The 19,085-nt window shown below is 34.7% G+C and overlaps 1 protein-coding gene and 1 pseudogene across 1 annotated transcript in view; both read left to right on the top strand.

Annotated features, from left to right (window-relative positions):
- Positions 1–11,978, top strand: part of TMEM167A (transmembrane protein 167A) — a 61,349-nt gene extending 49,371 nt beyond the window's left edge. The window contains exons 5-6 of the transcript XR_001517027.2: positions 9,535–9,648; positions 11,736–11,978. The gene's annotated coding sequence lies outside the window, so the exon portion shown is untranslated. The remainder of the gene's footprint in view (positions 1–9,534; positions 9,649–11,735) is intronic.
- LOC112480707 lies at positions 10,304–10,422 on the top strand (annotated as a pseudogene).
- Positions 11,979–19,085: the final 7,107 nt, after the last annotated feature.

Raw genomic sequence — 19,085 nt, 5'->3', positions numbered from 1 at the left:
ATGAAGAGGGTGGGTTACTCTTTCAAAGATGATCGACCAAATTGCTTTCACCAGGCCATTGTTAAAATAGATGTAGAATACTGGGTAGAGGTAACAAGTTTTAGGGACTTTTTGCTGAAGAAAAAAGGATCTACATTTCTACTAGGAATTACAAATGTAAATATACAGCACCCAACAGGTATTACAAGTCAGTATAACCAGGCAGGTGTAAGAAAACCATAAGTGGTGAGCTGTGGCACACAATTTTATTGAAAACGAGCAGGTATTACCAACTCTAGCCCATTTTTTCCCATGGTTGGACAGTCTCAGAGTTGCGAGATTTTCTCATTTTCAAGAAAAGCTAGAAATTCATATTTTTACATGAGCTCTTTGGAAATGCTGGCGAAAAATTCAAATTAAAAAACAAAACCCCCAAAGAAACGAACCCTGTGCTGTCTAACAAAATACATCTGTCTTTCAGAGGGTGTTACAAACTATCGTTTTGTGATCTCTGTTGTAAAATGAGTTTCTGGATTCTTTCCCAAGTTCACTTCACCTTACAATGCATCCCTCGTGTCCCAGAAATCAATTCTTAAACTAAATTCAATAAATATTTTTGAGCCCTTAATAAACGAAAAGTAGTTTGCTAGATATCTGAAAAATATGGACATGGAAAACATAATCTTTGTTTTCAAAGTTTACAGTTTTGTACCCAAGTGAAGACAAACACCAATGTGACTATAATTTAAGACTAATATGCAGTTTTTATGAGTGGTACAAATAAAATACTGGGAAGGGAAAAATTGAAACACTGGGCACATCAGGGCAAGTTGCATTTCTGATTAACTGTGGAAGGTTTTCATAAGTGATAAATGAAGTGGGGAGACTTTCTAAGGGGGAAGGAAGAACATGAGAAAAGGTACAGTGATAGTAAAGTGAGAGATATTTGAGGAACCAGTGTTTAAATAATTTACCTGGAACAAAGGATGGGTGTTGAGGATTTACATAAGAAAACTTCTGAGGAAGGTTGAAATCAATGGTAGGCCGAGGAGTTTTGATTTAACTCAATAAGCTACTTGCGAGAGACAGCATGATCTCATAGGAAGTGCCAAGTATTTCAGACTCGTCTCAGCAGTACTAGCAGCCAGCTGTATAACCCTAACAAATCTTTTAAATTCATTATGTGCCATTGCACTACTTGTCATATGAAGCATAACCTACTTCAAAATGTGGCGTGTAACATAAATTACATTGGTAAATCAATTTTCGTGAACCTTGTAAATTAGTTGTTGTTAGTGATGGGCAAAGCACTGAAGGTTTTGGACTAGGGAGAGGATGTGATGGGAACTGTACTTTTGGGAAGATTCATCTGGCAATTATGCTTTGAATATACAACAAGACAGGAAAAAGGTCACCAGAAAGTTAATTCACTTGCAATGTACATGTTTTTGAATACATAGTAATACATGTATAGCCTTCTAAATTGAAAATGTCCAGGAGTTGGTGAGGACAAGTAAGCCCCCTCTCTTTGAATGTCCCCCCAGCTACTCAGCTATCTGTCCCAGAGGTAACCACAATAATTAGTTTTAATGTTTTCTCTCAGTTATTATCTACATATTTATAAACACATATGTATACTCTATTTCGGTTTTGGAATTATTTCCATTTCAGTTTAGGAAAAGAACTTCAGCTCTGACATGGTGTGAACCTGCATTCCATTTCGAACTGACAAAGCAACCAAAGCAACTGCAGACTGCAAAATGTGTGGAATGCAGAAGAGCAGCCCGGGGAGGTCACCTGGGAGCCTGTGGGATTTCCAGGTCACCAGAATGTCTCTTGCTTTCTCCCCTTAGGTAGTCTGACCCAGGATTTGAAAAGTATTAACCTTTGAGCTATTAAGAACACTTCTATGCTTTTGAGTTTAATTTAAATGTCTGAAAGATGTTGGGTGGTCTCCGGTGAGTCATTTCAGTCAGGTCTTTTGGAGTTTGAAGATGGGCTGAGGATGAGAAAGAGAGGAGATGAAAGAGTTTGAATGGTTGTTTTATATTGAGAAATTGTTTTTGGAAAACTCTTCCTTGCCTTTATTAATCTCTATAACCAACTCCACTGAATTTGTTGTATCTTTTTTTTATCCTTTGTCCAAACTTTAGATCTGTCTGGGAAGTTTCTTCTAATGGTGCTAATAAACCATGGAAACTCTAATAACAAGACCTTCATTCATGCCGATTCTCCTTCCTAAAATAACCTTCTTTGTCTTTCTTGATTAAGAAGGACTAATAGGTCTGCAAAGGGCTCATCAAGTTTGTCTTCTTCCATGGAGGCAGAATACCTTCGTAGCTAAGCAACTACACTGTAGGATTTTACAATATGGGTTCAATTCCTAATCCTACTTTTTACTAACTTTTCAACTTTGGACAAGTTAATCTTTAAGCTTCAATTACTTTGTCTGTAAACTCTTGATGATAATAATTAAAATTTATAGAGTTGTTATGAGATTAAATAGTATATTATTAAACATGTCTGGTACATGATGTGTATTCAATAGATGTTAGTACGATGGTAAGGCTTTGTAACTTCTTTAAAGCACACGATTTTCCTTGTGTGGTCTTTTCTATATCTATATGCCCTGGTTCACAATTTAGTAGTTTATTGTTTCTTATATTTTTGGATTGAGAAATTTAAAATTCTCAAAGAGATTTTAAATTATTTGAGGGCAGAAATATGCATTAAAATTTTTTCTGGGTCTATAGTACCTGTTCTATAAATACTTAAATAATCAATTAATATAAACAATTAACTATTTTTCAAACTTGTTAGTTATGGAGAAAAGCCCAATTGCTTCTTTGGGGTAAAGCGTTGGAAGTTCTTTAAGAATAATTATAAGACTGTGAATAAAAAAAAATCTAAATATAAAGAAAGAAAGAAAGAAAGAAAGAAAGAAAGAAAAAAAAAAAAAAAAAGAAAGAAAGAAAGAAAGAAAGAAAGAAAGAAAAGAAAGAAAAGAAAGAAAAAAAAGAAAGAAAGAAAGAAAGAAATGTTGCCTACTTCCATGTAGTCATTAATGTCCAAAATGCTTTTTCCAGAAAGTTTGAGTTTTTTTCTTGGCTTCATTAGAGCTCTGAAAATTCTCATTTTTTTCATTTTCTAAACTTGTGTTAAACATTATTAGCCACATATAAATCTTCTTGTATGTAAAATCTAAAAACATTATTAGCCATATATAAATCTTCTTGTATGTAAAACATTATTAGCCATATATAAATCTTCTTGTATGTAAAATCTATTTTTTGTTGTTGAGTTCTGGAGAGATCATGGCTAAAATTAACCTGTGGGTCATAGTAGTATCTGGCAATATAGGGATCTTAATACTGTCCTATTTCTGCATGCTTATTTAAAACTGAGTGCTTTCTGTGAGAAAATGCATTTTTCTTCTTTAATGGTAGTTTGCATGAAATCTTCTAGTTTACATTTTAAAGAGGGAATATGTACCATTTATGTGCCTGAAATATATTTGCAGAGGCTTATTTTCCTGTACTTGGACTTATCCCAGCCATTAAACTTAAAGTTTAATCTTGTCCATGCCTTGTGACATGGTTGCTTGCCAGCAGTATAAAAATTTCATAGTTCAAGCCAATTTATTTAATACTTAAAACATTTGTACTTTTCTTCCGAGGACATATCAGGAGTATTTGTGTTTCAGGATCTAAATTAATCAGTTAATACCGCTTAGACAAATGAATGGGTAGATATTGGAAGAGGTAGAGGACACTGATAGTTGCCCACACAAAAGTACTTGTTCTTTACTTTTTCCTTCTCAAAGAACTCCTATTTTATGTTATTCATCACTGCTTTTTTTTTTTTTTTTAATGCAGCCAAATACCACAGGGGAAACTGACGTTGGGTGGGCCATTATTCCACTGCTTTACTGCCTCAAACATTGGTACACAAATGATCCTGCAACCCAGTTTTAACCAAAGGCATTTGAGGAGGTGTTTGCTGAGGAATTCAGAAGTTTTCTCTCTTTTATGAGAGAGTTCTGAAAATTAATTTTTTTCTTCTCTTGCTAAGTGATCCTGAGGAGCAGAGCTGAGGAAACTGTAGGGGAGCCTAACCAGAATCATTGGATAATGCTTCCTCTGAAGTTCACCTCACCTCTGACTTCTCAGTGATGCTAGCCAATAACTTCCTTAATGTTTAATTCATTTTGAGTTTCCTGTTACTTGTGAGTGAGAGCTTGCTGAATAATAGATACAAAAATGTTCTGAATTTATCAACATGAGTATGTTAATGACGTTATCACCACTTAATATTTGTATAAAGATTCTGGGTTGTCTTCTAATGCATCTATTGGAATTATAATTGAATTTCTCACCTTTACATTTTTTACTGCTGTATTTCAATCCTAGATTTTGGGGATTATAGTAAAATTAAGAGGAGACAAGGAAAAAACAGGGTATTCATTGTTAACTATGATTATTTCATCAAACATGATCCTGATTTAGTCATTGAGATGCACTCGAGGAAATGAATTCAACCCATAAATGAAAAGGAATCATTTAGCCTTTAGGAATCAATATCAAACTGATACTGATTTTAGAGACATAAATTCATGTTGATTAAGGTTTGAAAGCTAACATTGATTCTCATTCCTTTTGAATAATGGCAAATATTTTCACAAAAAAATGCCTTTCTACCCCATTTATAATTATGGTGCTATTCTATTTGTCGATCAAGAAAATTTATAATGGAATGCAGTAAAACCATTTAGTAAATTTCGATTTATTTATTAAGAGATTAAAAACCTAGAGATACAAAAAAATGGAGTCACATAGCTATGTAAAATATATTATTTACGAAGTTCAAAGAAATGCTTTATGCACATCTGGGTTCAAGGATTTTACATCCTCATTTTACAGATGAGAAAACTGAGCCTTGGAGAAACGAACTTGTGAAGCTCATTGAGCTAGTAATTGGAAGAATGGGGATGTAAAGCCAGGTCTGGATGCCCTTAGAGCCCATGCCCTTACCTATGTCATTTGCTTCAGAGTATTAAATTAGGCCAAATGGGGTAGAAACAGGCATTTAGAGCTCCTGAATTTTAGACTGGTCCACACTTGTCTCATTTGGCTATTCAAAGTGAATGCGGCCTTGAATTAGAGAATCTGATGGAGAGAATCCCCTGCAAATCAGCAGTAGAACAGAGATGCCTGGATTCTTAATCCAACTCTGCCATTCACTGACCATAGAACCTTGTATTCCTTATTTACCTTCTCTGAGCCCCTATTTCTATTTCTTTAGCACGAGAATACACTGTCATAGGTTTTGAGGGGCAAGTCTATTTGTATATACTATAAAGTATTTAAAAAGTATGCATTATCATGATTATGTGATTTTCTCATTCCTTCTTCTGCTTTTCCACATCTGGAAATACTAAATTATAATAATGAGAGACATCTATTATTGTTGTGGTTATTAATCTTACATAAAGAGACAGGATTGGTTATCCATTAACTATGAAAGGATTAAGAAAAAGGAAAAATGTTTCAAGGTTCATGCTCATTTTGAGAAACTCGATAATCTAGTACTTGGAACTGACCACAGCAGAATAGCCAAAGGGCTATGCCACCAAAAAACCCTATTTTTTTTAAAAAAGAGAAACATTCTACTTCAATTTTCTCATTTGTAAGATATAGAGCAGATTTTTAAAGATGCCTTCTCATCCCCCCTCAATAAAAGGAAAATAAATCTTATTAATGTAATATGTGCATTAGATAATTTTATTATCTTTCTACACTTGAATGAACAAAGTCCATATTTTTAGGACTGTAGACTAGTTTGAAATGGAAAGATTATGTAGAAACTTACATGTAAAACAATTGACAAAGTAGAAAATATAATTGTATTTACGAAGTCAACTAGAAAAATTCATTAATAAAGATATTCTGTCAAAATAATAAGTTCCAGATCTAATGGATTCCTTACTAAACAGATATGCCAAGTGCAATGTTAATGTTTGTTTTTTGATACTAATGTTTCCTTAGGTAGATTTTTCTAGGATTGAGTGAAGTTAAACTATAGTTTCCAAATACCAATCAATTAGGGACATATTTTGTTGTATTTTCATCTTGCAGAAAGATAGCATGAAATAATGGAAAAAGCTTTGATGTATGATATGGAAATTCTAGGTTTTAGTACTTATTGGCTCTGTGAAAGTAGCTATGTAACATACTATATTTGCAGATTTTGATTTTATCATTTGTTAAATGAAAATAACAATATGTATTTGGTTTACTTCAAATTTATTATAAGTGTAAAATGAAATAGGCTCTACAGTACTTGGTAAACTGTAAATACCAACTTAGAATTCTATTAATCACCTTTTCAAGAGTTTCTATGTATATCTTTATTCCTTTCATAACATGAATCATTGTTGAAGTTTTAGAAAACAGAAATTCTATTTGCTCTTTTATGATGGCATTCTGAATGGGATGTGTACTAATGCTTGTAGCATGGCTGAATCAAACAGTGATTTGCTCTCTCAGTTTTTGTTCAGGAACTCATACACCATAAATTATTTGGAAAACTGGTTTGAAATGCAATCTGAGCCCTTTATACTGCTTGACTGTTGTTACTTAGGAAACCCTTAGAGAATCCTATAATAATGCTAACTATATCTAGAATTTATATTAATTCTGATATTTCATCACGTATATTCAGGAATGGTCTGTATACTTAAAAAATGACCTGTAATTACATTGAGCATTTAAATATTTCTGTTATTTCTTTAAAAACAAAACAAAAATTAAATCAGTAAACCTTTTCCCTTTTATCATTCTGGCAGGCTAATCATGTGAACTGAAATATGGATAAGGAAGCATATCTGGTTCTAATTTCTGAACTCAACACCAGATGTCTTCAAGTTTTGCCTTTAAAAAACATTTTAACTTTCATGAAGCCATCTCAGTGCAAGCGGTAAAAATCACTACAGACTAAAAGTTTGAATTTTATATTTTACTTTTTTGCCATGCTTTTGAGGAACATCTCCAGTGAATGATCATAATGACTAGAAACCTTTTCAGCGTAAATATGTTGTATAAAAAGCTCATGTATTGTCAAATCATTTAGACCTAGAATACGAAATGTGAAGTTTGCCCCAAGAAAAAACACCATGTTCCTTATGAAGCCCTTTACCCACTAGAAAGAGGACCTCAAAAGTGTTTGCATCATGGATGGCTTGAGAGCATTCTGGACTTGCCCTAAAAGTTTGTGCTGGGGACAAAAATGAGTCATATATCACTGCTGAATATAAAAAAGCTCCAGTCATTCATAAAATTTAAAAATATTTACCTTTTAAACAAGTTTTTTTTCCCCAAAGGTCTTTTTCAGGCTCTTTGTAGTTTAAAGGAGATATAATTTCTGACAGCTGCAGATAGGCTATTAGCCAAACAGAATAACCAAATGTGAAATATCTTTAGTTATATTCCCAAAGCAATGGGAAAACCTATGAGTTACTGCCATCACTCTTTCTTTAAAGTAAGTTCTATGGACATGTATATTTATCTAATAATGTTAATAAGATATTTAGTAAGTTCTATCTTACTTGAATATACAGAAGATGAGAATCGTGAATAGAGTTGTATATAAACTAAAAGAACATATATTCACTTATTAATTCAACGAACATGTATTGAGGGCTTAAGATAGACCAGACACTCAGAAATGGAAATCTAAGATGTATATGAAAAACTCAGAATGTATAAATAAAAAGAAGCAAGCGTGAAACAATTATAATAGTGTATCATAAAAACTCAGAGTATTGAACAAACTTACATTCATTCAGCAGTGTTTATTAATCACTTATTATATGCTGGCCTTCGGAGACAAAACATGGTGAAAAGTGAGCGAGACAGACACAGGCCTTTCCTCTTGGAGCTTGCATTTCCAGTTGTCCACTGGGCATCCTCACCCAGGTGTTCTACCTGTACATCAAAACTGACTCATGTAAAATTAAGCTATTTATTTCTACCTCGAAGCTAGCTTTTTCTTCCAGGATCCTCACTTCTGTTATTGACACATCCATTTCTTCAGTTCCTGAGGCCTCGAACATCAAATCGTCAACTCTTTTCTTTTGCCTCTCATAATGATTCCATCGATTTTGCTTTCCAGATACCATGCCATCTTTTCTAGCCTCATTCTCCCCTTTGAGTACACCTCTCTATTACCTTTCGCCAGGCATGTTTCAAAGTCTCCTACCAGATTTCGCTTGTCTTCTTTATTTTTTTTCTTTTCTCACTTATATGGATAAGCTATTAGATGATTATTCCTAAAGAAGAATACTAATCACATCACTGCCTTGTTCAGGAGACCTCCAGGTCTCTCTAGTTCTTGTCTAATTAAGCAGAATCTCCACAGTCTGTCATTTATGCCTACCATAATAGCCCTGATCCCACTAACCAACAAATATAAATTATATTTATGTCCTAATTACAATGGTGCTGAGCTACCCCCTGCAGAGAATGTTTCTTAAACTTCTGGTTCTGATTTTCTAACTTTGTTTTGAAATTTTTAAAAAAGAAAGCAAGCTGTTTCCAGCTTGTGTATTGTTTTCTTTTTTCTTTTTTTCTTTTTTTTGAAGGTTGTTGCCTTGCATTTCATTCCAACAACAATAACACAAGCCTTCTTCTGCCTCTCTTATTTTGTAGTTTTTGGGGTCTATTTTCTATTCTTGATTGTGAGAACCAAGAAAATAGAAAAGGCAGGGCCCTTCTAGGCAGGTGGATTAAGAGAAGAAATGATACAGAAAATTCAGACTTTTCTTGAGACTGTAAGTGGATGGGGAAGACTGGCAACAATCATATGTTAATAATTTTGGTCTCAGTCACACTCATTTGCCAGCTGTAGTCAACACTTGGCACCCTCAAACTTCTCACTTTCTGGTTTCCACTTGTCAACTCTGCTGCGTAAAAAGCTCGTTGAAGGAGCCTGACCTCTGTTCCATCATGAGAACATCAATACGTGTGCCAAGAGTTGGTTCCTCAGGCTGATGCCTCTATCTCACCCTCCAGATGAATGGGACTATAAGCTCTTCCCCAGATACACTCTGATTTCTTGTCTCCATGTCTTCCCTCTTTCTGAAATGGTCTCCTCTCATTTCTGCCTATTACAGTCCTGTATTTTAAGTTCCATCTCTCATGCCAACTACTCTCCAATGTTTTCCCCAATTTTTTTAATAGCAGGGCAGTCATTGTTTACACCAAAGAAACGTTCCTGATTACCTTTAAGTTCCATCTCTCATGCCAACTACTCTCCAATGTTTTCCCCAATTTTTTTAATAGCAGGGCAGTCATTGTTTACACCAAAGAAATGTTCCTGATTACCCTGAATAATGTGCATAATTCAAAAAAAAAAAAAAAATGGACCCATACGAATCAAAAAAGAGTGGCAAGTACTTCTATTTATCAGCTAAAATGGGACTGACACATGGTAACATAATTTACTTCATCTTCTTACCTTGAAAATATGTAATTCCTAACATATTTTGAACATTTTTAGAGCTCTACATTACTCTGAAACCCGTGCATAAAAAGACACTTGGAATATTTCTATTACCATAACCAACTCAGCTGTGATCTAAATGAAGAATATTCAGAATTATAAGCATAAAAGGTAAGTCCATATGATATAAAAATATTCCATAAAAAAGATTAATATAAAACTTTTCATCTAAGGCTGACAGCAATGAATATTGTCCTTCAGGAGACAAATTTCCATATATGAGACTTTTGTGCTTGATAATCTTACTGTGTCTGGAAAAAACACTCCATTTGGAGATTTCTTTCCCCTGGATGTATTAGTAAAATGTGACTCAAAGCTGCTATAATTTAAAGCTTACTTCCTCTGTCTTCCGTCCACTCCTTGTCTCTGTTAAAGCCTGCTATCCCAGCTGCTCTCGTCACCTATTTTAATAACTAAGTAAACAAGTGAGTAAGTTTATTAATTAATCTACACAAACTGAAGTAGGTTGGGGTTCTGTAATATTATTGGAAGTGTTAAGGAAATGGAGTCTCACTGTAGAGTGGCAACTTTATGTTGTTTCTTTTTTCTCCCCTCCTTCCATCTTCCTTTACACTCCCTTCTATTAACCAGGAAATTCTTCCACTTTGTCTTGTAGATCCACTTAAAGAACAGTCCTACTTGCGCTTTTAACTCCAAATATCTATGAATTTTTTTCTAAAAAATTTCTATGCCCTCCCTGGAAGGAATTCTGCTCTACACAATTTTTGTTGTTGTTTTATACTAAGGCAGGTTAGAAATCAGGACTTACTACGGCCATGCCACCCTGAACAAGCCTGATCCCATCTGTTCTTGGAAGCTAAGCAGGGTTGGGCCTGGTTAGTCCTTGGATGGGAGACCACCTAGGAAGACCAGGTGCTGTAGGTGTAAAAAATAAAAAAATAAAAAAAAAATAAGAATTGTAAGCTGACAAGGTCCTTGCAATCTGTGAGGTCAACTAAGGCTTGCCTCGCCTAAAAAATAAAAAAAATTAAAAATTAAAAAAAAAGAAATCAGGACTTAAATTACATTGATAGAATTAACATATTTAGTGATAAGAAGATATCATTTTTATTTTTGAAGCTTATAGCTGGAAGAGATCATGTTTATTAGGGTTGATTGTGTGATACCTAATCCAGTATCATAAAATGAAGGTTTGGTTTTTACTTTGCAATAAGAGATGATGCAACTGATGGAGACTAATGATAATTCAGATATCAGATGCTTATAACAGTTACTTCAGTGAATGTGGTCCATCTTCCAAAGATTGTCCATTGTAATGACTAAGCATGCCTGTTTGTTACAATACAGTTTAAAACTTGAGGAAAATATATGTTAAAAGTTTTCAGAATAATGAGCCAATAGGTCAAAGTATGTAGCTACATCTCTGGTATTAAAATAATAATTTTTATTGCTAGGTTCGTTAATAAAACAACAGTGAAACATTTTAATGGGTATGTTCTTTCTCTGAAAGGAAAGGCTGAAAGCATTAAGTGTTCAATGTGCCAGTAAATTTCAAAGCCTCCCACTTGTACTGTCAACCGTCTGGGGGGAAATGGCTCTAAAATGATATTTAATTACTGTATATCATGGGTAAGATTATTTAACTAAATTTTGGAATTTGAAAAAAATTCTCTTGAGTCTTAATTTTGTGTCTATGTTTTAAAAAATCAAGAAAAAGGAAGAATTACATAGGAAAGGACTTAAAAAGAGTTCATGTACATCTCTAGAAATTTAAAATCTTTCTCTTCATTCAATAATTTGTAAAGAAAAGAAACATTCAAAGATCATTAGCAGTACTATAGAAAAAGGACAATATGTTGATCATGGTGACATAAATAAAATAATGGCTGTTTTCTACTTCGAACCAAAGGTTATCTTAATGGCAGGAGTAAGTGAATGAATACAAAAAAATATGTATTGTAAACAATGAGAAGCCTTTTGATTGCTTTTAGAGAGACTATTTTTGGTGTGGTTATTGATCCAAATGCTAGTGGCTGGCTAAAGCTACCCTACTACTGTATCCGCACACCGAACCCTACAGTTTTGCAGCTGAGGCTTTTTAGTGCCTCAGATTGGTGGTGCATACGAAGAAATATTTCTTAGTTTACACACTTGTTTTGACTTGAAAACTTTCAGCTTGGGATTTAGCCCTGAGCTCATGTGCTAACCACATCTGTTTACCTCTGTCTCATTCCTAGTATTTGCACCTAACTTCTGAGTTAAGAACAGGAAACAGCTTCCACAGAGACTCACAGATTCAGAGTGTGAAGATATATAATGAATTGCAATGGAATCAAAATCAAATCAAGAAGATTGTTCTCCATGTTCTCATAATTTCCTCACGGGATGAAATTTACTTTCTATTTTCTTAGTTTTGGTTGCTGCTTACCTTCCCATGGCATTTATAATTTTCCTTCAATAAAAAGTGAAATGAACACATACATTATTATGATTTCTGAGACCTTTTGCTACTTCACTTAAGATGAGTTAACTGACAAATTCACTTTGTAAATTTATTATTATTTGTATTATATGGATCCTTTGAGAAGAGTAAACTAGTATTTTCATCTACTTAACCTTGATAACCTTGATTATCAATCACTGGGTTTTCCTTCCAAAGTCAAATTGCGAACGAATTTATTAATTAAAAAATTGTCAAATAAAACAATGTAATATACTATATGTACCCATTTATGTGCACATAGACACGTGTGTTTAAATGCAAATGGATTTGATTTTCTTAGTGCTGATGTCATTGTTTATCTTTGAAAGAAATGGAATTCACCTAGAGCAACTTAATATCTACACACTGTGCCCCATTTGTAAGGCAATTATTAATTATTAATGTAAAATCATCTCACCCATCCCGAGATTTGCCTTTGTATCTTAACAAAGAGATTCATTTAAAAAGTAAGTTTAACTTTCTGGTAAACATCTCTTCACATCTAGTTCTCTTCTTTACAGTTTCATCCATTAATTTCAAAACTGAGCATTTCTTTCTAGACCTAGGTGAAGGAAATATTTTGGAGTGGCTGTGCTTTATGGCACATTTCAAGTGATTCTATAAAAGATTATCTAAAGATATTCTGAATGATGATCAAAGATCATATCAATGACATTTGTTAAAGGATAAGCACAGCCACTTGTTGGTCCATACATGTCTTTTGTAAGGTGCACAGTGGAAGTAGCAAGGGATTGAGGTCAAACAGACCAGTGTCACTGAGTCACTCCATCCTGAAATCTCTATCTTAAAGAATTGCTTTGAAGATTAAAGATAATGTACGCAAAATGTCTAGCATAAAGGTGCCAGGAATAGAATAGACGTGATTGTTTTTATAAGCTCAAAGATTGCATCTCCCAAGCCACTCTTAAGAGCAGATAATTAATACTGTGTTAGAGGAAAAGAACAGGAAGAACTCACTGTACAGAATTCTGCTCTTGTACCCAGCCTGCATTTATTGATAGTTACCTTGTAGCTAGTGATCCAGTGGCTATTAGAATTCTTTTTTTAAACAGTGTTCCTGTTTACTAGAGAAAAAAATAGAGCAATATTTACTAGTGCCCCCTTCCACCTAAGATACTAGAAAAGTTACAATTGTCAACATTTGTTAACATTTTGAAGATTCTGAAAAGAAAGATGCTAAACATTAATTATGCATAGTTACAAAATAGACTTCTCCTTGATGGAAAAGTTTAAAAAAAAAATGAATTTTAAGAGGGAGGAAATTAACAGCAGAAAGGAAACTTTATATTTTGGCAAGCTCTGAAACATAGAAACATTATTCTTTCATGGTTTTCCATGAATTTGAATCTCTTGACAGTTTCTCAATTATAGCTTGTAACTATGGGCTTCAAAGCAATTCTGCAGTTCACTTCACGTCAGCCAGTCAATCAATAATGTTTATTGAATTCCTATGGAAGAAAGAATACTGAATGAAGGACTCATTTTCATTTTCCTCAGCACAGGTCCCTTGATCCAGAGTCTGTCATTCAGCCATCCAAACCTGCGAATAGTCTCTCACTTTGAATCCGTCCCCACAGTGTTTTCCCAGAGACCCTCTGAAGCTGGAGTTGACCTCCTCCCATACATTGTGTATCTTCCTGCCTGTACCAGATGAAAACCCTTTAGGCCGGAAGCTTTCGCAGATTAATACCAGACCCTTAATCTCATACCACCTCCTACCTAATGCCATTCAACTTTATTTTATAAATATGTGTATTGTTTGGGCTGAACTGAACCCAAACTATAATCTCTACAAGTTTAAGGCTTAGGCTCAATTATAGGATCACAGGGTATTCAAGTTCAAAGGAGTTTTTAACATTTAGCCCAATCATCTTATTTTTTTCAGACTGAAATGTGTCAAAACCAAGACTCAAGAAAGGAAAATTACTTATCATGGCATAGTGAAACGGCAGTAGGCTTTGGAGTCCCAAAAATAAAACCCAGGGCTGGTTCCTGGCTTCACAAATTGCTAGTTGTTAGTACTTGGGCAGATCATTGAAGCTCTGTGCCTTATTTTATTTTAAAAAGGAGGGTTAATAATTATTGTAACCTTATTGACATTTTTAGAAATGAATGTGAAATGCCTGGCAAATTTAAGATGCATGGTAAATAATGACTATCCTTCTCCAAGGTCACAGCTGATAAACAGCAGACCAGAACTAGAACCCAGAACTTCTATGTCCAAGTTCAGTGCTTACTCTTTTCTGACCTTATGCCTATTTCCAAAGGAGTACCACTCCCCTGGAGGCATTCAGTAAACATTTCTAGGTGATGATTATTTACCAGACAGATGAGAATTCTTTTGATACAGGCAGGTAGGAGGGATTTTGTTATTTTTTTCTTGCCTTAAGGGAAAGATTCCATCAGTAAAGTAGCAATAAAAATGTTCCCTCTATTAGTGGAAATGATTAACACTCCTTTAGTTAGGCAATATTTTCCCACTCGGCCTCACACAAACCAAGCCACACAGATGGGGGAATCAGAAACCCTAAGAAAACAGCAACAAATTGGTTTGGTGAGTGGATGTGGTTAAAAATCTTTCATCTGGTTTGTCTCAACTGGTTGTAGAAGTTATATGGGTTTTGAATGAGTTGAAAATCCAAGCAAAATGTTATGAATATTAAGCCACGGGTATCAAAGCTTGGAGGATCTGATGAAAAACGAACCAATGTAAACCAAAACATAAGGACATTACACACCTCCTTTCCTGAAAGCCAATTTCTGGCAGGAAGAAACACTTAACTTTTTGTAGGAGACGAATATGCAGCCTTTCTAATTAATTATCACCTCAGTGTTTATTTTTCAATGAATCAGTGGGCTGGAATGATTAAAGCATATGTGGCTCAGAAACTCAGGCAGGAAGGAGTGAGCTGGGACTAAAAGCCGATGTTAAATGTGTCCACATTGGCTGTCCCTCCGGAATACAGCCTTGCCATGAATAAAAGAGTTCTCTGAAGCATAAGTACTTACACAACTCACCAATTTGCCCTGCCAAATATGCTCTTCATGTATTTGTAGCGATTGCTTGAAAATGGTAGTTCCAGTTGGAAAGCTGAAGAAGGGTGAATAAATCAGTACAGAAGTGATCTGCATTGTCTACTTCCTTGGTCTTAATCATAAAGGCATTGATATTCCACAGTGCCTTGCTTTAGATTGTTCTAGAAGTAAATCATTTTCCATCAGAACAAATATTCGAGAGAGCACTGACTTATTTTGTTTTGGTCAGACCAATAGGTGAAACTGCTAGTAGATGAGATTGTGCAGAATGAAGAAGCATCTATTATAAGTTCCAGAATGGCAAGTGAAAACTTTTTCTCTTACCTTGTAGCAGTTCTAATGCTATAGAATCTTTTAACCAGAGTAAACTAATGAGGTGTTTGTTTGTTTGTTTGTTTGTTTGTTTTAATTTAGTGATTTGACAATGCGGCAATAGACCTCTTAAAACTCTAGGAGAAATATGTTTGGAAGCTGCTTTGTCAAAAGCAGTTGTTCAAAAGCTTCAGAATCAACTTGTTTTTGAAATTTAGAGAAGGATGATCTAAACTGAAAATTTTAGCTGTTATATTTAATTATAATGAATGTTTATAATTCATAGCACCATATGTGTGCAGATATAAAAGAGCAGCTTTATAAAATAAATTTGCTTTAATGACAAATTCCCGTGACCAAACCATCACGTGGATGACTTAAAGCTCTATGTTTAGTTCAGAAGTGTAAAAGTTCTGAGAAAAAAAGAAGTCGGGCCATTTAAAAGTCTCTAGTTAAACATCATGCTGAACTAGTTAATGGGTAATCATGAATCATTTTATATAAAGTAATACATAATAGAAGGTTTGAAGTTAAAATTTTAATTGAGAGCAAGGAATAAATCGGGGGAGAAGCTACTGATGATTCTTGAGAGGAAAAGGGCATTGGGGAAATATGACTTTGCATAATAGTAACACCTTAATAACTATCTCTTCCTCACCTGCCGTGACACAGGAAGAAGGCACGGAGGAAATGTTCTCTGGACAAAGAAAATACAAAGATTTTGATTTCTTGAGTTAAAGAGACAATTAAGCACAGTAAAGTGCTTGCCAAAGCAATTAAAGTATATAGATAATTAAAGGCTCCTGGTAACAAAGCAATGTCTTTCATGCCGAGCATGGTAGCACCGAAATGACTCACCAAATTGCCAAACTCTGCCTGGGATTGACATCAAAATTCTTTTGAACGTAAAAGCAGATGCAGTGTAAGTTGAAAACAGTTTGTATTTAGACAAGTTTGCAAATACAAAAACCGAAATGAACAGTATGAGATAAATGACGATCGTCGTTGCTGAGGAACTATTGCAGGTACACTAGAAAATGGAGCACTGGACGAGGAGCGGAATGGTCCCAGCTGCTCTGTTAAATTGTGTAGCTATGGAGTTCTGGACTCGAAATAGAGGATAGGTTTATGGTTTCCTAGATGATTTTAAATAGCACTTAAACCGTGCTCTTATATTATATCGACATTTCTAGATGTTCATTTCAAGACGGCGGATTTAGAACATGCTTTAGTCTTTCACTGTGTGTCATTCAGGAACTATCAAAACAAAACAAAACAAAACCCGCCGAACAATTCTAGGTATTTAAATGAAAGGAATTTAATATAAGAGATTGGTTACCACATGATGGAAATGTAAAGAAGAGAAACAGGAGATAGAGAAATAAAAGATATACAATAGCAGGAAGCCACTATTTCTAAGCTCTGGTAACAGAGTTCTGCAGGTAAGGCCATTTGACTGTAGGTCTAGCCTTGGCCCGGGATCTTAAAAGAGGGAGGGAGTGGGTGCTGAAGCCATAGAGACTACGAAGCCAATGCTAGACATACCAAAAGAAACAGAGAGAAAGGGGATAAATACCCTGGCTTTCCTCCTCTTTCAATCTTCCAGTCTTTTGTCTCTCATTAGCAAACTGCCCCAGAAGTAGATGAGAGAACCTAGCAATTATAGGGCCCTGCAGCATGAAGCAGAGAGGTGAATAAAGAGCAAACTGACATTTAACTCACTTTCATTGCACCTCTAAAACTATGCATACAACATGCAGAGCTATCTAACTGCTATTAAAGTAAGACATAGAACTCAGAAGACCAGAATCTATGATGAATTCATGAATGTTGGAAAGCAGATAAAATCAAATTGAATGGAGAAATTTTGGGCCAGGATGTGTACAGGGGAGCAGTAATGGTGAGCCACAGACAGAAGTGAAGAAAGTAGTTGGGGTCTGGGCATTAGATAGGATCATTTTTTGGAGTTCAGTACAAGGAATAGAAATGCATGTTGAGCTCTGTTTGTATACCTACCTTGGACCACATAACTTAAACAGGAAGTCTGTGTCCAATTGAGAATAATGAAAATGGACACCCTGATTGAAGAGAGATCACTCAAGATCATGAATATGAAAATAACTACTACCCAGTGGCCCATCTGGCCCCACTCCCTTTCTCATTTAAAACAGTGTGGTGTGCAACCAGCAGCACCAATTCCCACTTTCTCCTAAAGTAACTACACAAATAGATGCTTCAAGACAATCCAGTAAGGACTCTCAGTAATAAAGATGAACATACAATCCAGAAGTTCATACCTTAAGGAAAGGCAACAATATAAAGGAAAGCAATATACTCAATACCAAAGAAAGGTGAGTTAGCAGAGCAGCCAGAAGACACTGCTAAAATATATAAAATTAATATTATAAATGAAGAAGGCTATTATGTTTACAAAATTAGGAAAATTAATATAGTAATTTTGAAACAAAAAAGATAGAGATAAACCTAAATGTATCATTATTTATAATGAATATTAAAGAGAAAAAATAGAAAAAGTTTCACATTGGCTAGAATGTAAGTTTAGTCCATAATTTTCAGTAACTACTCTCCCATTAATAACAAAAATTTTAGGTTTAGATCTTGGCTTTTCTTTTATGAGACAAATTAAAAGCATTTCTAAATTTAGCTATAGGAACCAAGTTGAGTAGCCCAAGAGGAAATACAACTCTTACAATTTTGGTTCAAGCAATGATCACATAAAACCCTTCAAAATTAGATTTTCCCACCAAATACACAGTAACAACTGATTCATCCTTGTGAATTTACTTTTTATTATTTTTAGCATGGTTTTCTTTCGATGCTTTTCTTCTCAGTGACCTCTCTGAGGGCTGTGTGTGCACACGTGCATGTGTGTGTGTGTGTGTGGTGTAGTAAAGTCAGACCTGTAGATGAAGGGCTCCGTTCTGGCATCGTATTTATCCCAAGCTCCCCAAGGTACCATGAGAGCTCAGAGCTCAGCAGGATGAATTTCTAGCTATCAGAAAATCCTTAGAAGTAGATGTATATAAGATCCACAGAGATATCTTAGTATTGCTAGGTCATTAACATGGGTTACTCCTTCTCCTAATAGCCTAGAATTTAATCTTTTTTTTTTTATTCACTTTCAACCTGGCAGGCACCATTATAACTCTGATTACAAGAGTAGAACTTATTGTACTTCATCAGTTTTAAGATGCAAGTTTTTATCATCTCTGAAATCACAAGGCATCTTACACTTGATGGCATGTCAGCTTAATTAGTAACATTTTTTTCCCTTAGGGGTACATAAATAATGTGCATCTTATAGTCAATTTTCTTGTCTTAGAGACAATAAAATTTGGCTTTTGTTTGCATGCTTATTTACAGCTATACAGAAGATGTGACTATTTATCTTGATAACAATTCCAGCCATCATCCATTATTCACAGAATGAATGTGTGTGTTTATGAGCTGGAATATTTTTTTCTTAACTGTAAAATATTTCTAGATACATATTTTATAGAATGTTATAGAGTTATGCTTCCTAAACTCGACCAGTTAACTTCCTAAACTTGAGCTCTCTTTCTGAGGGTTATGCTATGCTTCCTAAACTTGAGCTCTCTTTCTGAGGGTTCTGGTTCTGAGAATCTGTAATTTTAGAAAGACCCCAAGCTGATTCCGATGATCAGAGAGGTTTCAAGAGCCATGCTATAGATGAAAAGAATGAAAGAGAAAAGTC

Source organism: Pteropus alecto, unplaced genomic scaffold (assembly GCF_000325575.1).
Source record: "Pteropus alecto unplaced genomic scaffold, ASM32557v1 scaffold20, whole genome shotgun sequence".
Lineage (NCBI taxonomy): Eukaryota > Metazoa > Chordata > Mammalia > Chiroptera > Pteropodidae > Pteropus > Pteropus alecto.
This window is presented reverse-complemented; position numbering and strand designations above follow the sequence as displayed.